This window comes from Sus scrofa, chromosome 17 (assembly GCF_054392235.1).
Source record: "Sus scrofa isolate SSC_HxYL_T2T_F1_AM1 chromosome 17, Sscrofa_HxYL_maternal_Yorkshire_Landrace_v2.0, whole genome shotgun sequence".
Taxonomy (NCBI): Eukaryota; Metazoa; Chordata; class Mammalia; order Artiodactyla; family Suidae; genus Sus; species Sus scrofa.
In genome coordinates, this window is record NC_139399.1 from 64,072,267 (window position 1) to 64,093,685 (window position 21,419).

Below are 21,419 nucleotides of genomic sequence, written 5' to 3' on the forward strand. Positions count from 1 at the left end.
GATCAGCTCTGATAGGAACCTCAAAGCCTCGAGGAAAAGTGCAGCAGCTGGACTGAGGAGGTCAAAGCAGAGAGAGCTGCACAAATCATCAGTACCAACATGGCCTGAGATGCTCAGGTGGGGATTGAGCACAGAGACTCCAGCTCTGGAGGTCAGTTCTGGGAAAAGGACTAGGGTTGAGTGTGTAGAGACAGCCTGAGGGGCTAAGGAGTGGTGAGCCATGGGATGGGGAGCAGAGAGTCACAGTGGAGAGAACCTAGGAGGTCTGGGACCACAGGAGAAGCAAGGCATCATTGTTGGGAAGGGAAAGAGGAGGAGGGCCAGACCACCATAGGAATATCTACCTCTGCACATGCAGTACGTCGTATATAGGCTATGGGTGGTAGGGCACCTCTTGTGTGGGCCATGGGTGTCCAGCACTTCTTGCACAACTTATAGGTGGCTTGGAGTCTCTTGCATGGTCTAAGGGCTGTGGGGTATCCCTTGTGTGGGCTACAGGAGGTGGGTGCAAACCATGATAGCCATCTTATACTCCAGAGGTGGGCATGGTCTGCCACCACTAAGGGTCCATGAACAGGCACAACTTGCAGCCCTGGTCACCTCAGAGGTCCACAGAGAGAGGAGGGCACTGCAACTGAGCTCCATCTACTGTTGCTATCACTCCCCTTGGAATGCACACACCCTGCTATGGCTACTGCCAAATTCTCTGGGCACTGCCTACACGTGCCTGAGAGTCACTGCCACTTCCTAGGACCCTGCAACCAGGCACAGCTTGTGCCACCTCCCCAAGGTCCTTGCTACTGTTAAGGGCCCAGAAACCAGGCTCTGGCTACTAGCCATGCCCATTACCTCTGTCTCCCTGGAAGCAACCACAGGCCATACACCAGCATGGGGATAAGAGCCTGAACACACTGAAGAAAGAGACAGCAAACATCCAAACCAAAGCAGCCCTCACATCAAAAATAAATAAATAAATACATAAATAAATAAATGATCCCTACAAAATACCCAGGGGTACTATCACATATATATATATATATATATAGTCCTCTAAGACTACAGTAGTTGTTTTTCCTAAACACACAGAACATGAAAAATATAAGCAAAATGAAGAAACTCAAGGATGATTCCCAGTTAAAAGAACAGGAGAATTCCCCTGAGGGAGCAAACAATGAAACAGACCTCCGCAGTCTAACAGACACTGAGTTCAAAAAGGAGACAGCAAAAATATTTAAGGAATTAAGAGTGGATATGAACATAATGCAGATTGCTTCAGAAAGGAACTAGAAAATATAAAGAGGAGCCAATAAAAAAAAAATGGAAAATTCATTTGCAGAGTCGCAAGCTAAATGAAAGGCACTGAAGAGCAGAATGAATAATGCACAGGAATGAATAAGTGACTCAGAAGATAGAATAATGGGAATCACCCAGTAAGGACAGCACAGAGAAGACTAAGTGAAAAAACATGAAAGGAATATAAGAGAGCTATGGGATAACATAAAACAGGCCAATATATGTATAATAGATATTCCAGAAGGAGAAGGAAAAGAAAAAGGGACTGAGAATATATTTGAAGAAATTATGGCTGAAAACTTAGCAAATCTAAAAGAAACAAATATCAAATACAGGAATAACAGAGGGCCCCAAACAAGTTGAACCCAAACAGGCCCACACCAAGACATATAATGATAAAACTGGCAAATCCTAAAGATAAGGAGAGAAAAGGCAGCAAGAGAAAATAAAGGAGTTAATTATAAGGGAATCCCTGTAAGACTCTAAGCTAACTTCTCTATAGAAACACTACAGGCCCAAAGGGAGTGGCAAGATATATTCAGAGTTTAGAGTTCTAAAAAGGAAAAAATTGCAGCCTAGAATACTCTACCCAGCAAAAATATCATTTAAAATAGGAGAAATAAAAGTTTTCTCCAACAAACAAAACTAAAAGAATACAGCAATGCTAAACCCATTCTAAAAGAAATACTAAAATGTCTCCTCTAAATAAAAAAGATGTAAGAAATAGAATGGAGGCAACCCCATTTGGAAATTACTCCCTCAAATGAGAGAGTATGCAGATGTAAAGGGCCGGGGTGGGGGGGAACCCTGTTGTAAAATTGACAATAAACACAAGGAAGGAATAGCAAAAGGATAAACATGAAGATTTTAAAAAGGATATCAAAATCACAACATGTGAGGAAGGAGAGTAAGAAAATCTTGACTCTTTTTTTTTTTTAATAGAATGTATTTGAACCTATATGACTAACAGGTAAAGCAAGCAGATATAGGAAGAGTTACTATACTTGAAAAACAGGGCAACCACAAATCAAAACTAAACAATACATTCATAAAAACTAAACAGAAGTGGAAGCAAACACAAAATAAAAAGAAATCATCCAATCAAAAAAAAAAAAAAAAAACAAGGGAGAAACATAGAATCAACTGGAAAACAGGATTTAAAATGACAATAAATACATATTTATCAATAATTACCTTAAGTGTCAATGGACTGAATGCTCCAATCAAAAGACACAGAGTGGCATACAGGATTAAAAAACAAGTGCCTACAAGATTCTTAGCTTAGGGCAAAAGATACATATAAATTGAAAGTGAGGGGATGCCAAGAGTTCATGCAAATGGAAAAGACAGTAAAGTGGGGGTTGCAATCCTCATATCAGACAAAACAGACTTAAAACAAAGCCCATAAAGAAAGACAAAGTAGGACACCATTTAATGATAAAAAGCTCCGTTTAAGAAGAGGATATTGCACTTGTCAATACATATGCCCCTAATATAGGATCATCCAACAAATACTAACAGACTTAAGAAGAGAAATTGATGGGACTACAATAATAGTAGGAGTCTTTAACAACCCACTCACATTAATGGATAGATCTTCTAGATAGAAAATCAGTAAGACAACAGAGCTCCTAAATGGCACAATAGAAAAATTAGAACTAATTGAAATTTTCAGGACATTACATCAAAAAAATCAGAATATACATTCTTGTCAAGTGCACATGGAATATTCTCTAGGACTGACCACATACTGGGGCAAAAAACTAACCTCAACACATTAAACAGTATAGAAATTATTTTGAACATCTTCTCTGACTGCAATGGCTGAAACTAGAAATCAACCACAGGAAAAGAAATGAGAAAAAACTGACTACATGGAGACTAAACAACATGAAAAACTGACTACATGGAGACTAAAAAAACAATGGGTCAGTGAGAAAATCAAAAAGGAACTTAAAAAAAAATCCCTTGAGACAAAAGATAATAAAAACACAACCATTCAAAAATCTATGGGATACTGCAGAAAGAGTTCTTAGAGGGAAGTTCACAGTGATCCATAGAGACCTTTCTCAAAAAAAGAAAAATCTCAAATCAATGTCTTGACCTACCACCTAAAAGATTTAGAAAAATAAGAACAAACAAAACCTAAAGTCAGCAGAAGGAAGGAAATCTTAAAAATCAGAGAAGAAATCAATAAAATAAAGATTCAAAAAAACATTATAGAAAAAATCAATAAAACCAAGAGCTGGTTCTTTGAAAGGGTAAACAAAACTGACAAACCTCTGGCCAGACTCACCAAGAAGAAGGAAGAGAGAACTCAAAGAAAATAAGAAACAAAAAAGGAGAAATCTCAATGGATACTGCACAAATACAAATGTAAGAGAATATTATGAACAATTACATGTTAACAAATTGACAACCAGAAGAATGGACAACTTTATAGAGACATACAGCCTGCCAAAACTGAATCAAGAAGGAACAGATCAATTAAACAGTTGGATCCCTAGATATATGTAATAAAAAACACTCCCTACATAGAAAAGCCCAGGGCCAGATAACTTCACAAACGAAACATACAAAGAACTTACACCTACCCTTCTAAAACTTTTCCAAATGGTTGAAGAAGAAGGAACACTCCCAAAGACATGCTATGAAGTCACCATCACCCTACTACCAAAACCAGACAAAGACACTACCAAAATAGAAAATTAGAGGCCAATATATTTGATGAATATAGATGCAAAAATCCTCAACAAAATTTTAGCCAACATATCAAAACAACATATAAAAAGATTATACACCATGACCAAGTGGTATCCATCCCAAGTTTACAAGGATGGCTGAACATAGTCAAATCAGTGTCATACACCACATTAACAGAAGAAGAGTGAAAACCACATGATCATCTCAATAGATGTAGGAAAAGCACTTGACCAAATCCAACATCCATTCATGGATAAAAATTCTTACCAAAGTAGAGAGAACATGTCTCAACATAACAAAAGCCATTTTTGACAAACCCTCAGCCAATATAATACTTAACAGAGAAAAGCTGAAAGCATTCCCACTAAAATCTGGAACAAGACAAGGATGCATACTCTCACCACTGTCATTTAACACATTATTGGAAGTCCTAGCCACAGCAATCAGAAAAACAAAGGAAATAAAAGGTATCCAAATTGGAAGAGAAGAGGTATTATTCTCACTGTATGCAGATAACATGATATTATAGAAAGCCTGAAGGACTCCCCACAAAAACTACTCAAACTGACCAATGAACCCAGCAAAGTAGCAGGAGACAAGATTAATATTCAGAAATCAGTTGCATTTCTGCATACTAGCAACAAAATATTAGAAAGGGAATACAAAAATACAGTATTTTTTAAAATCGCATGCCCCTAAAAATTAAATACTTAGGAATAAACCTGAAAAAGGAGATGAAAGACATATGCTGAGAACTATAAAGTATTAATCAAGGTAATTAGAGAGGATTCAAAGAAATGGAAAGATAGTCCATGCTCCTGGATTGGAATTAATATCATTATAAATTAATATCATTTTGCCATACTACTCAAATCAATCTACAGATTCAATACAATCCCTGTCAAATTACTCATGACATTTTTCACAGAACTGGAACAAACAATCCAAAAATTTATATAGCACCATAAGGGACCCAGAATTGCAAAAGCAATCCTGAGGAACACAAACCAAGCAGGAGGCATAACTCTCCCAGACTTCAGGCAATATTACAAAGCCACAGTCATCAAGACAGTGTGGTACTGATACCAAAACAGACACACAGACCAATGGAATGGAAGAGAGAACCCAGAAATAAACCCAGACACCTATGGTCAATTAATATTCAATAAAGAAGGCAAGGATATAAAATGGGAAAAGGACAGTCTTTTCAGCAAGTGCTGCTGGGAAAAGTGGACAGCCGCATGTAAATAAGTGAAACTGGAACACACCCTCACACCATGCACAAAAATAAAATGGCTTAAAGACTTAAATGTAAGATAAGATAGCATCAAACTCCTAGAAGAGAACATAGGAAAAACATTCTTTGACATCAACCTTATAAATGTATTCTTAGGTCAGTCTCCTAAGGCAACAGAAATGAAAGCAAAAATAAACCAATTGGATCTAATCAAACTGGCAAGCTTTGCACAGTGAAGAAAACCATAAAAAAAAAAGACAACCTACAAATGGGAGAAAATAGTTTAAAATGATACAACCAACAAGGGCTTAATTTTCAAAATATATAAACAACTCATACAACTCAACAGAAAAAAAAAACAACTCAATTGAAAAATGGGCAGAAGACTTAGACATTTCTCCAAAGAAGACATACAGATTGCCATACATACATGAAAAAAAATGTTCAACATCACTGATTATTAGACAAATGCAAATCAAAACTACTGTGAGGTACCACCTCACACCTGTCATAATGACCATTGTTAGTAAGTCAGCAAATAGCAAATGCTAGAGAGGGTGTGGAGAAAAGGAGGCCCTCCTAGACTGTTGGTGGGAATGTAAACTGGTACAGCCACTATGGAAAACAGTATAAAAGTACCTCAGAAAACTAAATATAGAAGTATTGTATGAGGGTGTGTTCTAGTTTCATTGATTTGCATGCAGCTGTCCAGGTTTCCCAGCAATACTTGCTGAAACAACTATCTTTTTCCCATTTTAGGTTCTTGCCTCCTTTGTCGAAGATTAATTGACCATAGGTGTCAGGGCTTATTTCTGGGTTCTCTCTTCCATTCCATTGGTCTGTATCTGTTTTGGTATCAGTACCACACTGTCTTGATGACTGTGGCTTTGTAATATTGCCTGAAGTCTGGGAGAGTTATGCCTCCTGCTTGGTTTTTGTTCCTCAGGATTGCTTTGGCAATTTCGGGTCTTTTGTGGTTCCATATAAATTTTTGGATTGTTTGTTCTAGTTCTGTGAAAAATGTCATGAGTAATTTGACAGGGATTGTATTGAATCTGTAGATTTCTTCATATGGCCATTTTTACAATATTGTAGATTGCTTTTTTAAAATATGTAGATTGCTTTTTTATGGTAATTTTTACAATATTAATTTTTACAACCTAGGAGCATGAGATATCTTTCCATTTCTTTACACCTTCTTTAATTTCCTTGATTAATGTTTTATAGTTATCAGCATGTAGGTCCTTTACCTCCTTGACCAGGTGTAGTCCCAGGTATTTGATTTTTGGGGGGTGTAATTTTAAAAGATATTGTATTTTTGTATTCCTTTTCTAATATTTCATTGTTAGTGTATAGAAATGCAACTGATTTCTGAATGTTAATCTTATATCCTGCTACTTTGCTGAATTTGTTGATCAGTTCAAGTAGTTTTGAGGTTGAGTCCTTAGGGTTTTCTATATATAGTATCATGTCACCTGCATACAGTGACAGTTTTATCTCTTCTCTTCCTATTTGGATGCCTTTTATTTCTTTTGTTTGTCTGATTGCTGTGGCTTCCAATACAATGTTGAATAACAGTGGTGAGAGTGGGCATCCTTGTCTTGTTCCAGATTTTAGTGGGAAGGCTTTCAGCTTTTCTCCATTGAGTATTATATTTGCTGTGGCTTTGTCATAAATGACTTCGATTATGCTAAGGAATGTTCCCTCTATACCCACTTTGGTAAGAGTTTTGATCATGAATGGATGTTGTACTTTGTCAAATGCTTTCCAATTAACAGAAAAAAAAGTGCTATATGACCCAGCAGTCCCTCTCCTGAGCATATATCCAGACAAAACTTTTATTGAAAAAGATGCATGTACCCCTATGTTCATTGAAGCACTATTCACAGTAGGCAAGGCATGGAAACAACCTAAAAGTCCATCTACAGATGAATGGATTAAGAATATGTGGTATATATACACAGTGGACTATTTCTCAGCCATAAAAAAGAACAAAACAATGCCATTTGCAGCAATATAGATGAACTAGAGACTCTCATACTAAGTGAAGTAATTCAGAAAGAGAAAGGCAAACACCATATGATATCATTTATATCTATAATCTAATAAATGCCACGAATGAACCTATCTTCAGAATAGAAACAAACTCATGGACATGTAGAACAGAGCTGTGGTTGCCAAGGGGGAGGGAGTGGGATGGATGGGGAGTTTGGGGCTAGTATATTCAAACTGTTGCATTTGGAGTGGATACACAATGAGATCCTGCTGTACATAGCACAGGAAACTATATCCAATCACTTGTGATGGAACATGATGGAGGATAATGTGAGAAAAAGAATGTGTGTGTGTATTTATATACAAAACTGAGTCACCTCTCTGCATAGTAGAAACTGAAGAAAACACTAAATAAACTATAATTTAAAAAAAATGTTTAAGTCAAAAAAAAGGGGGGGAGTTCCCATTGTGGCTCAGTAGAAATTAATCTGACTGACATCCATGGGGACAGAGGTTCGATCCCTGGCCTCGTTCAGTGGGTTGGGGATCCGGCATTGCCATGAGTTGTGGTGTAGGTCGCAGATGCAGCTCAGATCTGGCATTGCTATGGCTGTGGTATAGGCCGGCAGCTGCAGCTCCAATTCAACCCGAGGCCTGGGAATCTCCATATGCTGCAGGTGCAGCCCTAAAAAGACAAAAAAAAAAAAAAAATCACTTGGAAGCAGAAACAATTCAGAACTCAGGAAAGATGCAGCTAAGCCCAAGTTGGAAATGAAATATCATAATTAAGAATGAAATGTGACACTGACAAATTACTTTTTAAATGAGTAAGAAACTTAATATATTGAACTAAATTGTATGTGAGAAGGACATCATTATTGCTTCAGGTTCATATTTACTTCCAAATTTGTAGAAGTTATAATGATAATAGATTGTCAGTCTATAACTAGGAGCAGAGAACAGAAAGGAGAAATAATGGTCTCAAAAAAACTGAAATAAGTGATGCAAATTGAAGTTAAATTCTCTATTCAGATTCTGTACCTCAGGGAGCAGCTGAAGGCCAGATGATACTCTGCTGAAGCAGGACCAGGGTCTCATAAGGTAGAGAAGATTGGGTGCATACCCAGAGGCTTAACCAGAAGAGCAGCAGTTGGTATCTCTAATGGGAACTGGTAGGGAGAGGCAGGGTGGTTTTGTGCCTGCGTGATGGATGGACATCACTGGTGCACCCCCAACACCATCCGAATGGTACTCCCAGAGAACTGTGTTTCCAGACTTCGTGCTATGTTAGTCAGAGTCACAGGTAAGGAAGGATGTGGGGAAGGGAAAAAAAGAAATTAGAGTAAAATAAAACACACAATGAAAAACAAAGAGCGCGAACAAGATAGAAGCTAGAGGGAAGCCGGGAGTACTCCCCTCGGCATGTTTGTTTTCATAGGCCTTTTCCACTGGCTTCAGTAGATGTCCTAAAGGAACAGGTATCATCATTTCTCCTTAGACAACAGAATCTCATCTACCCCAAGATGCTTCGAACCATCTCCAAGGGGGATTATTCACACATCCAAAATGCCTCCTAGACAATTTAAATGTTGGAGAACTGAGTATCTCAATTTCCCTGAAGATACCAGACCTTGATTTCCTGTTTTCTAAAATGATTTACGTTTAGATGTTTTTTTATTTGGTTGTTGCTTTGTTTTGCCTTTTAACCTGAATGTAGAGAAAAGTCAAGATGATTTAATCAGAGGGAGCTTGGCCACTGATCTGGGAGTAATACATAAAATGTTAAGCATAAAAACAAGAAAGCACTATTTCAAGAAAATGATATTCCTACTCCAGAGCAGATCTTTTTCAGTTGTCTTTTTTTTTTTTTAAATGTCTTACTCAGGTAAAAACAACATTTATTAGTATAAAACAGTAATATCATTTTTTTTTAGTAGGGCTGTTTAACACAGTAGAGTGGTCTAGATACAGATATCATTGTGAATATAAGATACTCTCCCATCCTTGTTTGAAATTTGCCAGCAAAGTCATTTTTATAAAATGATCTATAGAACTTTTCTAAAAGATTATTAAAAAAATTTATAAAATATTTAGAGTGCAATAAAAACACAGTGTTTGTATTGCCTTCCTCATACTAATTTTTCCATTTTTAAATCAAGAAATATTCAATAGTTTGAAACATGAAATCTTTCACAGGGGGTAGAGAGCCAATAGCAAAAACAGGAAGAGCCTTGCAGAATGGTTCTGCCATTTTGGCTGCTACCCCCTGAAATTTAAAAGGAGCTTAATAATGTATGCCTAGTGTTGGCTTCAAAGACCACTAGCAAGAACAAAGGTGCCCAATTATTTCTTAAACCCAAGCTCCCCTTTGATAAATAGAAATCATTATATGCTCTTCTTTTAAAGCTTTTTGACTTTTTAGGATAATTAGTTATTATTAAACATGAATGAAAACAAAGGGGAGGAAAAACACTGTTTATTTTCAAACTCTGTCTCCCAAAAAGGCAATCCCTCCAGGGGGCACAGGACACGACCTTTCTTCTGTACCCCTCCGCCCACATAAACTACTGCTCAAGATCCCCATAGATTTATGCATATTCACCAGCTCCTTTTATGTTGTAATGTCCTCAGCAGTTTGGGGGAATATCAAAACAGGTAGAAATTATTGAGGCCTGACAGCTGCAAAAGGTCACCAAATTAAATTCATAAGGGTTATCTCCAGTGCATCATAATACACACAGAGAGAAATTAACTGACCCTTACACTTTGTAAGGAACATCCTCCAGTCCTTTTCACCATCTGGTTTCATAAAAGAGCCAGGCTCCTCTGACTACTTTAGATTCCACACAAATCGGAATATAAATTAACCAGTTGTAAAACCAGCATTTCTTAAAAAACCCTTGATTAATCAGAATGAAACCTGAAAACTGTTAAGAAAGGGAGTTCAGGAGGTTGAAGGAGAGAAAAACAAAATAAGGAGAAATACATAGATAATTAATAATCTGATTCATTAACTGGAAGTGGAAAAGCTCTATTCCTGCTCTCAAAATTTCTGGAATTGAATTTCCTAGTACTCTAAAGAGCAGGAGCTCAGATCTGGGTTTAATTTAATTAAAGCAAATATATCTATGTTTTGTTTTTCTTGTCCTGAAGTTTCCTAAACAATGTATAACATTATATAAATGTAAAAATAATATGTGTTTTTAAGTTAAATTATTCTCAAATTTTAAAATAAACTTACATAAAAATTTTAAAATAATAATTTAAGAATCTAGCAGGAACACAAAGAGGACATCTGAAAACAGAGTAGGCACACAAGGACGGGGGTAGTGACCCCAAGAGAAAGCAAGAAGACTAGTTTTCACAGTGGGACATTGGCAGCAGAGGGTTGGGACGCCCCGAATCCTGGAGGAAAGCAGATCTATTGAGCAGACACGTTTCTGCTAAAGGGCTGAACTGCATGTCAGGTAACAGAAAACTTATCGACTAAGATGAGTGTCCGAGGCAGATTTCGAAATGACCCCCCCACACACACACCACCACCACTCCATGCCCTGCTGTAATTGCCTTCCCCTATGTATAGGCTGGACCTAGGGACTCACTTCTAATGAAGAGAATGTGGCAAAAGTGAGGGGATGCTGCTCCCGGGACTAGGTTATACAAGATGGTGCCTCCACCCTGCTCTCGCCCTCACCCTCTTTCCCTCCATCACCTGATGAAGCAGCTGCACACTGCCCCACGGAGAGGACCACGTGACAGGGAGGAGCCTCCACCAGCAGCCAATAAGGAACAAGAGCTCAGTTCAACTGTGGGAACTGAATCCTACCCACGGCCAGAAGTCAACTTGGAAAAGGAGCTCGGTCCCTGGTGAACCTCGGGACGTGGCTCAGCTGACACCTTGAGTGCAGCCTAGAGAGAGACCCTGAGACGGAGACCCCAGCTGGGCTGCTACCCTCTCCTGACCCATAGCAACTGTGAGCTAACAAGGGCGTGCTCTTTTGGCCACTAAGTTTTGGAGCAATTTGCTGCACAGTAATAAATGACTAAAATAAGACTTCCTAAACATCATTTATTCAGTTGTGTATCACCTTGACAACTTTTTTCTTTATGCATTTCTTTATATGCTGTAACATGCTGAATGATGCTTCTCCTCACAAAATTATCTTCATCTCAATCCTAGGAACTTGTGAATATGTTACCTCACCAAAGGGACTTTGCAGATGTGATTAAATTAAGGATCTTGAGATTGGAAGATTATCTGAGACTCTCTGGACAGAGCCAATGTCACTACAAAGAGAGAGACAAGAAGGTCAAAGGAGATGCAGTGCCAGAAGGAGAGGTTAGAATGATGCAGGAAGGGGCCACGTGGCGGGAAATGTGAGCAGCCTCTGGAAGCTGGAAAAGTCTAGGAGACTGCCCAGAGCCCAGAGCTTCCAGAAGGAACACATCTCTGCCAGTAACTTGACTTTAGCCCACAAGACCCATTTTGGACTTGTAACCTCCAGAATTGCAAGGTAGTAAATCTGTGTTGTCTCTAGTCACTAAGTTTGTGATAGTTTCTTACAGCATCAGCAGGAAACTGTACACATATGCATGTACTCCGTCCTGTTACGCTCATTAAACCAGCTCACTTTCTGTACGTACATACATGTCTTCTAAAGAAGACTTGTACTGTGAGTTTGGTGCCCTTGTGGTGCCCCGACCCCCACCCTGACACACAACACGTGTTATTAAGGTGAACACATTGCTAATGAAATGTAAAGGTTTACATTTCACCACCTAAAATGAAATGGGAGGAGCATACTTTGGGAAACTGTGGCCCAGAAGATGTCCTGTCACACCTGTCAGAACTCAGACCTGTGGGCAGGATAAGGATGGGTTTCCTCACGTTCTTTTCAGCTGGGAGTGCGAAAGAGCTGGAAGTGATCGCTACCAATGACAGAATGTGCTGAATCTGCTGGTTTAATTAGGCTGTTCAAAGCTGGAGAGGAGACTTTGCCGGGTCTCAGTCTGCTGACTATATGGAGGACTTCCTGTTTAAAAAGCATAAATTTTTGCCTTCATCGTGAAATTGACCTAGGCTGCAATGTGCTTTGCTCTAAGCGGCTCCCTTGAAGAGGGAATGGCTCACAGGTGAGTGAAACAAGCCCATCAGACTGGTACCTTAACCTTAGGCCAATGGTTCTCACCTTGGGGGAGGGGGATTTTGTCCCCCAGGGGGGGATATTTGGTAATGTTGGGATACTTTTAATTGTCACAACTCAGGACTGCTATTGACATCTAGCAAACAGTCAAGGATGCTGCAAAACCTCCCACAATGCCCAGGACACACCCCCACATGTACAAATTACACAGCAAACAATTACTCAGCCCAAACAGTGCCATTAGTGCTGACAGTGAGAAATTCTGTAGCAGACAATGAACCTGCTCGATCTATTAAATAATTAAACTCAGGGAAGGGAGAATCAGACAACCTGGTTTCCTGGCATGATGGCAGACTGCCATTGAAAGTACATGGGATTAAATACAAACAGCCCAGCAGGGCATCAGGAGCAGGAGAGGACGGAGAAGGAGAGCTGTGACAGAGGGATTGTCACAGAAGCAGTGACTTCTCTGCAGTGTTGGGTGCCATTTCGTGTCTTACCAGCCAGGAAACTGTTCTCTTCACAGCCACAGCAGCAGGAGAGGGCAGTGCGGAGTTAAAGGGAGTTTTTTATATTCACAGTCCCTTCCCTTCCCCATCATGGCGCAAAGTCAGAGAGACAGAAAGCAAAAAAAGACCCTCCTGCCTCGGGGATCATCTTATGGAAAAAACAACTGGTGAAGGCTGACACTTAAAAACAACTGTGGGTGAATGCATGTTTAGTTTTGTAGGAAACAGCCAAGTTGTCGTCCAAGGAGGCTGTGCCATCTTGCATTCCCACCAGCAATGAATGAGAGTTCCTGTTGCTCTGCATCCTCGCTGGCATTTGGTGTTGTCGGTTCCCGATTTCGGCTGTTCTAAGAGCTGTGCAGTGGTATCTCCTTGTTGATGTCATTTGCGTTTCCCTGATGACCTATGAGGCAGAGTATCTCTTCATATTCTTTTTGCCGTCTGTATATCTTTGATGAGGTGTCGAGATCTTCAGTCTATCTTTTGATCAGGTTGTTTTCTTCCTAAGTTTTAACCGTTTTTTGTACATTCTGGGATAACAGTCCTTCATCAGATGTGTGTTTTGCAAATGTTTTTCTCCCAGCTGTGGCTTGTCTTCGCCTTCTCTTGACATTATCTTTCACAGAAACGGTTTTAATTTCAATTAAGCTCAGTTTATCAAGTATTTCTTTCATGAATCTTGCTTTTGGTGTTAGATCCAAAAAGGTATCAGCATATTGAGGGTCATCTAGATTTTCTCCCATGTTACCCTCCGGGGTTTTACAGTTTTGCCTTTGACATTTAGGTCCACCATGCATTTTGAGTTAATTTTTGTAAAGGGCATATCGGTTTATATCTAGATTTTTTTAATTCAATGAATTTATCACATCTGTAGTTGTATAATGATCATCATATGCATCTAGATTTTTGTTGTTGCTGTTTGCTTTGTTTGTTGGATCTTTTTTTTTTTTTTTTTTGCAAGTGGACGTTTAGTTGTCCCAGCATCACTGATTGAAAACCTCTCTCTGCTCCATTGTATTGCCTTTGCTCCTTTGGCAAAGATCAGTTGAATACGTTTACGTGAGTCTATTTATGTTCTACTGGTCTATCTGTCTGTTCTTTCACCAATACCACACAGTCTTGATTATTATATCTTTATAGTGTAGAAGTCAGGTTATTCCAGTCCTCCAAATTTTTTCTTCTTCTATATTGTGTTGAATATACTGGATCTTTTGCTTCTCCATGTTAGACTGCGCCTACCTGGATGATCCAGATAAACTCCCACCTTTAGGTTTCAGAACTTTAAAGTCTGCAGTGTTGGGGGTGGTTTTTGTCATGTAACATACATGTTCATCAGTTCACAGGGATGAGGGTGTGAGCATCTTAGATGTTGTTCTACCTACCACAGAGAGTGACCTTGAAGTTTCATAACCTGAGGCAGATTGTGAGTTTTCAGAAGCCCAGATTTACGTCATGATCACTGACGTGCAAGAGAAGTCAGTTGGTAGGTGGATGGTCCTAGCCAACCATGCGCTCAAGCGTCCAGTATGGTCTTACTGTTCCATGAACTGCCATTGTGGGATTTTCACATAGGATCTGCCAAGGTCTGAGATTTATCCACTGCCAATGTCTAGAATTGGTTTTTATTTTCCATGTGGTCTGCGTATATTTTTATTGTCTCTTGTCTGATTAGTTATATATTAGTGCGCTTTCAATAGAGTAGGTTCAGACATTCCCAGGTGATCCTTGTACTCTTCATAAAGTTTCAAGTAAAAGAACCCCTTTAAGTATCAATAAAAATAATCCATACAAATATATGGCACATAAGTTACTTCCACTTTTTTCCCATGCTCAAGGCAGACATTATTAATTGACTGTGGCACTTTTTCCCAGTGAACTAACAATCAGATTCTGAATTTCTCCTAAGACAGTTCCTGGAAGCTATTATTAATCAAGTGAGGATAACGAGCTTTTAATACGGGTAACTCAGTGAGCACCTCAGGTAAACAGGACCATAACTTTGGCCTATCTTTTCCAGAAAAAAAAAAAAAACTTATGGAAACCACCAAGCAGAGTAAAAAATAAAGCCCCCAAATCCTTTTCTATATTTCAACTCCTCATTCAAACATCATGTTAAGTTCACAAAAGCCTTAATTCAACCACAGTTCCTGAAACTGGTCACTTCTCAGCTCTGCAGAGTTCAAAATTTTCTTTGCAGTGGTAGGATGCCTTTGCAAGGTTTTTTCAGGAACATTTGGAATAACTCTAAGTTTTATATGATAAAGCTATATTTTGATTTTTTTTTCTGCCATTTCTTGGGCCGCACCGCGGCATATGGAGGTTCCCAGGCTAGGGGTCTAATCGGAGCTGTAGCTGCCAGCCTATGCCAGAGCCACAGCAACTGAGGATCCGAGCCGCGTCTGCAACCTACACCACAGCTCACGGCAACGCCGGATCATCAACCCACTGAGCAAGGGCAGGGACCGAACCCGCAACCTCATGGCTCCCAGTCGGATTCGTCAACCACTGCGCCACGACAGGAACTCCATAAAGCTATATTTTGAAATATTTGGCTATATTATGGTATGGGTTCTTCTGGCTGCTAAATCACAGTCTCTGTACTGCATTGCAGTGAAATATTGTGGTATGGCTCTCTAACTTCACATGGAGAGTTGCAAACAGTTGCTATATTTCTTGCACCTCCAGCGACTGTTTGTTATACATCCCTTGGGACATTGCCTTTACATCAGAGTTTGTAGCTTGTAGAGTCTCAAGATCTAGATCATATATGCAAAGGGATAGCGATCTTCTTCTGGGGATGCCTAAACTATACCATTAGCCCTTTACAGATTACCTCGCATTGTTCAAAAGATTCATCCGGGTAGGATTCATTCACCTAAATCACAGCAGATTGAGACCACAGAGAGATGGAAGATTATCAGTTACCATGACCAGCTTAAATTTGTACTCCTGAACAAATCCGCTGATGAAACCATGGTAACTCGGAGTTCCACCAAAAAAAAAATTCTTTAGATGTGTAATATATTAAAATCAGTTACTCCAGGATATCCTCTTTCCTGCTGCTATTTATTTTATAAGGTAACACCAAAGTCTACCGTCAATGGATCATTAAGCCACACTCATGTAAGCCAGTGTGAGTTTGAGGACCATTGAGCATGTTACATTTGCCCTTCTACACCAGAATTAAATAAACACCAACTCTAAATAAAACTGCAGTGATCTTCCCAGATCTCTGGTAGAGTAGTTAATAGCCCTTGGAATGTCTCATTTCTGTCTTGACATGGTGTGTTCTGAACAGATACCCATTTGAAGAGCTATGTAAAACAAAACAGAACATGAGCTAGTTCAACAATTAAGAGTAAATTGCTGGTCTTCTTATTTTCTTTACTTTATCACGGTCAAAGTTTTCTAATACAAAAGAATTCACAGATCTGCTCTATTTACAAGTGGGACATCGAAGACCCATCTGCCAGAGGCTAAACACTGGCAGTCCTTTTTAAAAATATATTTTTGACTTATTTGTCTCACTTGTTCTTGAAATTTGTGAATAGGTTGCCAACACTGATCAATATAGAGATTTTATATGACAATACAGATTCTTTTGAAAAGTCAGAAGTTTGGCAACACTAGACTTGAATTTTGTAAGGAGGCTGAAAAGACGACACACACACTTTCTCCAGTTCTTCATAGACGTGAAGGTTTTGTGCCCTATCAGTGTACACCCAGTCCAATTAATGCCTTTTACACCATCGTGTTACTTGTCCTGGCCTAAGCCTTTGCTTCTCAGTGTGGTCCATGGTTGAGCAGCAGCAATGTCACCTGGGAGCTTATTAGACTTGCAGCATCTCAGAACCCATCCCAGACCCACTGCACTTTAACAGTGTCCTCAGGTGATCCATGTGCCTTTTAGGGAAGTGCTGGTGGAGACTCCTGTTGACTTAGGATGGAAGCCGTATACTCAGTTTCTTTAGGGTTCCCTTGGCTCCTGCTTTTGTTGGTTTTTTATTTTAGTCTCGCCTCCACCTTCCTCCTTCACTTACTCTGCTCCTTGAATTTAACGCTCACATTCAGATATTCTAGTGCTCTCACACACCTTCTGCAGACATTCAGAGGGCACTGATATCTCACAGGCAGAAACACCCTCATTTCTATGGTAAGAGTGCTGTGAAAATGAAGAGTTTTCCTGCTTGGAATTGTAAGATGCCTGGCTTAAATAGGACATTGTAAAGGTCTTGAAGTCACATGATTCCTAGAGTCGGCTGAATGGTGACCCTCAAAAGATATGTCCATCTCCTAACTCCCAGAACCTATTAATGTGACTCTAAATGGAAAAACAATCTATGCTGGTGTGACTATTAAAGCTAGCTAGTTAGGTGTGTGAGAGAGATAAGGTGGGTGGAGTGGGGAATGAGATAGATACAGAGCTAGGGATGGATATCTCATTAGTTCTGTTTCTCTAGAGAACCCTAATACAGCCCTAAATCCTATGACAGTTGTCCTTAAAGGAGACTCACAGAGGAGAGGAATGGAGAGGAGGAGGCCATGTGAAGACAGAGGCAGAGGATGGAGTCAGCTGCAGCAAGCCAAGGAACACCAACAGCCATCAGTAGCTAGAAGAGGCAAGGAATGTAACCTCCCTTAGAGCCTCTTGGGGGAGCACAGCCCAGCTGACCCCTTAATTTTGAACTTCTGGCCTCCAGTACCGTGAGAGAACAAATGTCTGCTGTTTTAAGCCACCCTGGTTTGTGGTAATTTGTTATGACAGCCTTGGCACACGAGTATGGTTCCCAAGTTGCTCGTAAATTGGTACAACCATTATGGAAAACGGTATGGAGTTTCCTCAGAAAACTGAATTCAGAACTTCCATTTGATCCAGCAATCCCACTCCTGGGCATATATCCCAACAAAACTACAATTCAAAATGCATACAGTTCACCTGTATGTTCATAGTAGCACTATACACAATAACCAAGACATGGAAACAGCCTAAATGTCCATAAACAGACAAATGGATTAAGAAGATGTGGTAAATATACACAATGGAATACTACTCAGCCATAAAAAGAACAAATAATGCCATTTGCAGCAACATGGACACAACTAGACATTCTCATACTAAGTGAAATAAGTCAGAAAGAGAAGGACAAATACCATATGGCACCACTTATATGTGGAATCTAAAATATGGCATAAATGAATCTATCTACAGAACAGAAACACACTCACAGACATAGAGTAGAGACTTGTTGCCAAGGGGGAGGGAGTGGGATGGACTGGGAGTTTGGGGTTAATAGGTGCAAACTCTTACATTTAGAATGGATAAGCAATGAGGTCCTACTGTACAGCCCAGGAAACTTTATCCAGTCTCTTGGGATGGACCGCGATGGAAGATAATATAGTAAGTGGAATATATAGAGAGATGACTGGGTCACTATGCTGTACAGCAGAAATTGGTATGATTGTAAATCAACTATACTTGAATTAATTTTTTTTTAAATACAGTTCCCAGGTCGGGTTGTCTGTCAGCATTACCTGGGTGGGGTCTTGAATGGTGACCATCACAGTCAGTGGAGAGGAACAGTGGGGGTGGGGGTGGGGGTGGAGTCTTTACAGCTGCAATGAGAGCCTCAGAGCAGCAGCACTGACACCACCCCAGGGGTGTCTTTAAAATGTGTTAGAAATGGAGAATCTGAAGCCCCAGACCCACTGAATCAGAAAGTTATTTTAACACAGATCTCTGTGTGATTCACATACAGTTTAAAGCATGAACCCTGCCCTAGACAATTTCAATCAGCAAACTGGGCAGGTGCTAAGGTTGATCCCACGCTTGTGGTACCAAGAGGTATAAAGTGTTCCTTCCTCTGTGTCTTGCCAGATTCTAGAAGATAATAAATAATAATGTTAGCAGAAATACAGATTCTATGATACTTCAAAACATAAAGACACCCAAGTTCTAACTTAGAGGGTAAAGGCCCTGCCAGCTCCTTAACGCAACACTCTGACAACAAAGGCAAATAAGGTACCAAATGAGCTGTCTGAGGCCAGCAAAGAAAGGCAGGGGTTGCTAACACATTTATTTCAACTTAGTATCATCACTCGGCAAAAAGAGTGTGTTTATTAAAATGTTTACCTTAAAAGGGGTTTCATCTGACAACTGAAAGCAACAAAGGTATGCAAACTTGCTATTGGAAACCTGAATGTAAGAAATTCTCAATAGGGACAGGATTAAAATGGCAGAGTAGAAAGACCTTCTCTCATAAAAGAAACAAAATTATAACCAACTACTGAGTAACCTTCAACAAAATAGACTGGAAACTATAAAAAAAAGATATCCTACTGTGGAAGACAAAGAGGAGGCCACTACAAGATAGTAGGAAGGGCAATTACGTGATATAAGCAACCTCATACCCACCATGAGGGCGGCCCACAGACTGGAAAGTAACAAAATCACAGAGGCTCACCCATAGGAGTGAGAGTTCTGAGCCCTATGTCAAGTTCGCATTCCTGGGGATCTGGCATTGGGAGGAGGAGACCCCAGAACATGTGGCTTGTGCACAAGAGCTCCATGGGACCGGGGGACATGGAGACTACATTCTTGAAAGGTGCACACAGGCTTTCATGTGCACTGGGTCCCAGTGCAAGGCAGAGAATCTGAGTCAGACCTGCCAAGGAACTCTTGGATCTCCTGGGAAAGTTGGGGTGACTGTGGATCATTGCTGGGGAAGGACATTGGAGGCAAAGTTCTCGGGAATAATCATTAGTATGTATTCCTCTTCTATAGGTGGCCATTTTGGAAAAAATCTGGCCCCACCCATCAGGAGTGAGCAGCAATATCTGGGTGGGATCACAGACCCACCCATTAGCACACAGTCTTCCTAGAGTCCCCACAAGCACATAGCTGCCTCTAATCACACCCAGAGAGAAAGCCTTACCCACCAGAGGGGTAAGAAGCAGCTCCAACTACCAGTGAGCAGGGACAAGTCCCTCCCATCAGGAAGGCTACTGCAAACCCATACCAACTTCAGCCACAAGGGGGGCAGACATCAGAAGCAAGAGAGGATATAACCCTATATTCTGCAAAAAGGTGACCACAAAATAAAAAAGCAGAAAATTATGACTCAGATAAGGGAACAAGAGAAAAAAACAGAAAAACAGCTAAGTGATCTGGAGATTACCAACCTCCATGAAAAATACTTTAGACTGATGATAGTAAAGATGATTCAAGGAGTTCCCGTCGTGGCGCAGTGGTTAACAAATCCGACTAGGAACCATGAGGTTGCGGGTTCAATCCCTGCCCTTGCTCAGTGGGTTAACGATCCGGCGTTGCCATGAGCTGTGGTGTAGGTTGCAGACTCGGCTCGGATCCCGCGTTGCTGTGGCTCTGGCGTAGGCCGGTGGCTACAGCTCCGATTCAACCCCTAGCCTGGGAACCTCCATATGCCACGGGAGCGGCCCAAGGAATAGCAGCAACAACAACAACAACAACAAAAAAAAAAAAAAAAAAAGATGATTCAAGATGTTGGAAATAAACTGGAGGCAAAGACTAATAAATTACAAATAACACTGAGCAAAGAAATAGAAGATTTATGGATTAAGCAAGCAGAGATGAAAAATAAAATAACTGAAATGAAAAATTCACTAGAAGCAAACAACAGCAGAATTCAGGGGGCAGAAGAATGAATAAGCAAGATGGAAGACCAACTGGTGGAAATTACTGATACGAAACAAAAAAGAGAAAAAAGATTGAAAAGAAATGAAGACAGTCTAAGAGAACTCTGGGACAATGTTAAATGATCCAACATCAATATTATAGGGGTGCCAGAAGGAGAAGAGAGAGAAAGGGGCAAAGAAAATATTTGAAGAGATAATAGCCAAAAACTTCCATAACATGGGAAAGGTATCATTCACTCAAACCCAGGAAGCTCAATGAGTACCATATAAAATAAACCCAAGGAGGAACATCCCAAGACACATGTTAATCAAAATTACCAAAATTAAAGACAAAGAGAAAATATTGAAAGGATCTAGGGAAAAGAAACAAATAACATACAAGCAAACCCCAATAAAGTAATCACTAATCAGCTGAATTTTCAGCAGAAATTCTGTGGGCCAGAAAGGAGTGGCAAGATGTACTTAAAGTGATGAAAGGAAAAAACCTCCAACCAAGATTACTCTACCCAGCAAGGCTCTCATTCAGATTTGAAGGAGAAATCAAAAACTTTACAGACAAGCAAAAGCTAGGAGAATTCAGCACCCCTGAACCAGCAATACAACAAATACTAAAGGAACTTCTCTAGGTGGAAAAAATAGAAACTAGAAACAAAAATATTACAAATGACAAGGCTCACTAGTAAAGGCATACATATAGTAAAGGTAGCACATCATCCACACACAAATATACTACCAAAACCAGAAATTGTGAGGAGAGGAGGTTACAAATGCAGGATACTAGAGATGCACTTGTAATTAAGATACTTAATTAATCAACTTAACTTAAAACAATCTTGTACATAAATAGACTCCTATACCAAAAATTCA

The 21,419-nt window shown here is 39.9% G+C and overlaps 1 long non-coding RNA gene across 2 annotated transcripts in view; it reads left to right on the forward strand.

Annotated features, from left to right (window-relative positions):
• LOC110257443 (uncharacterized) overlaps nt 1-19,984 on the forward strand; it is a 678,610-nt gene extending 658,626 nt beyond the window's left edge. The window contains exons 5-7 of one of the 2 annotated variants that reach the window (XR_014832642.1): nt 11,409-11,742; nt 12,128-12,361; nt 17,375-19,984. This is a non-coding gene — a long non-coding RNA (uncharacterized LOC110257443). Of the gene's footprint in view, nt 1-8,666; nt 9,354-11,408; nt 11,743-12,127; nt 12,362-17,374 lie in introns of those variants that run through there. The other variant, XR_014832644.1, reaches the window with a different exon arrangement.
• The last annotated feature ends 1,435 nt before the right edge of the window (nt 19,985-21,419 follow it).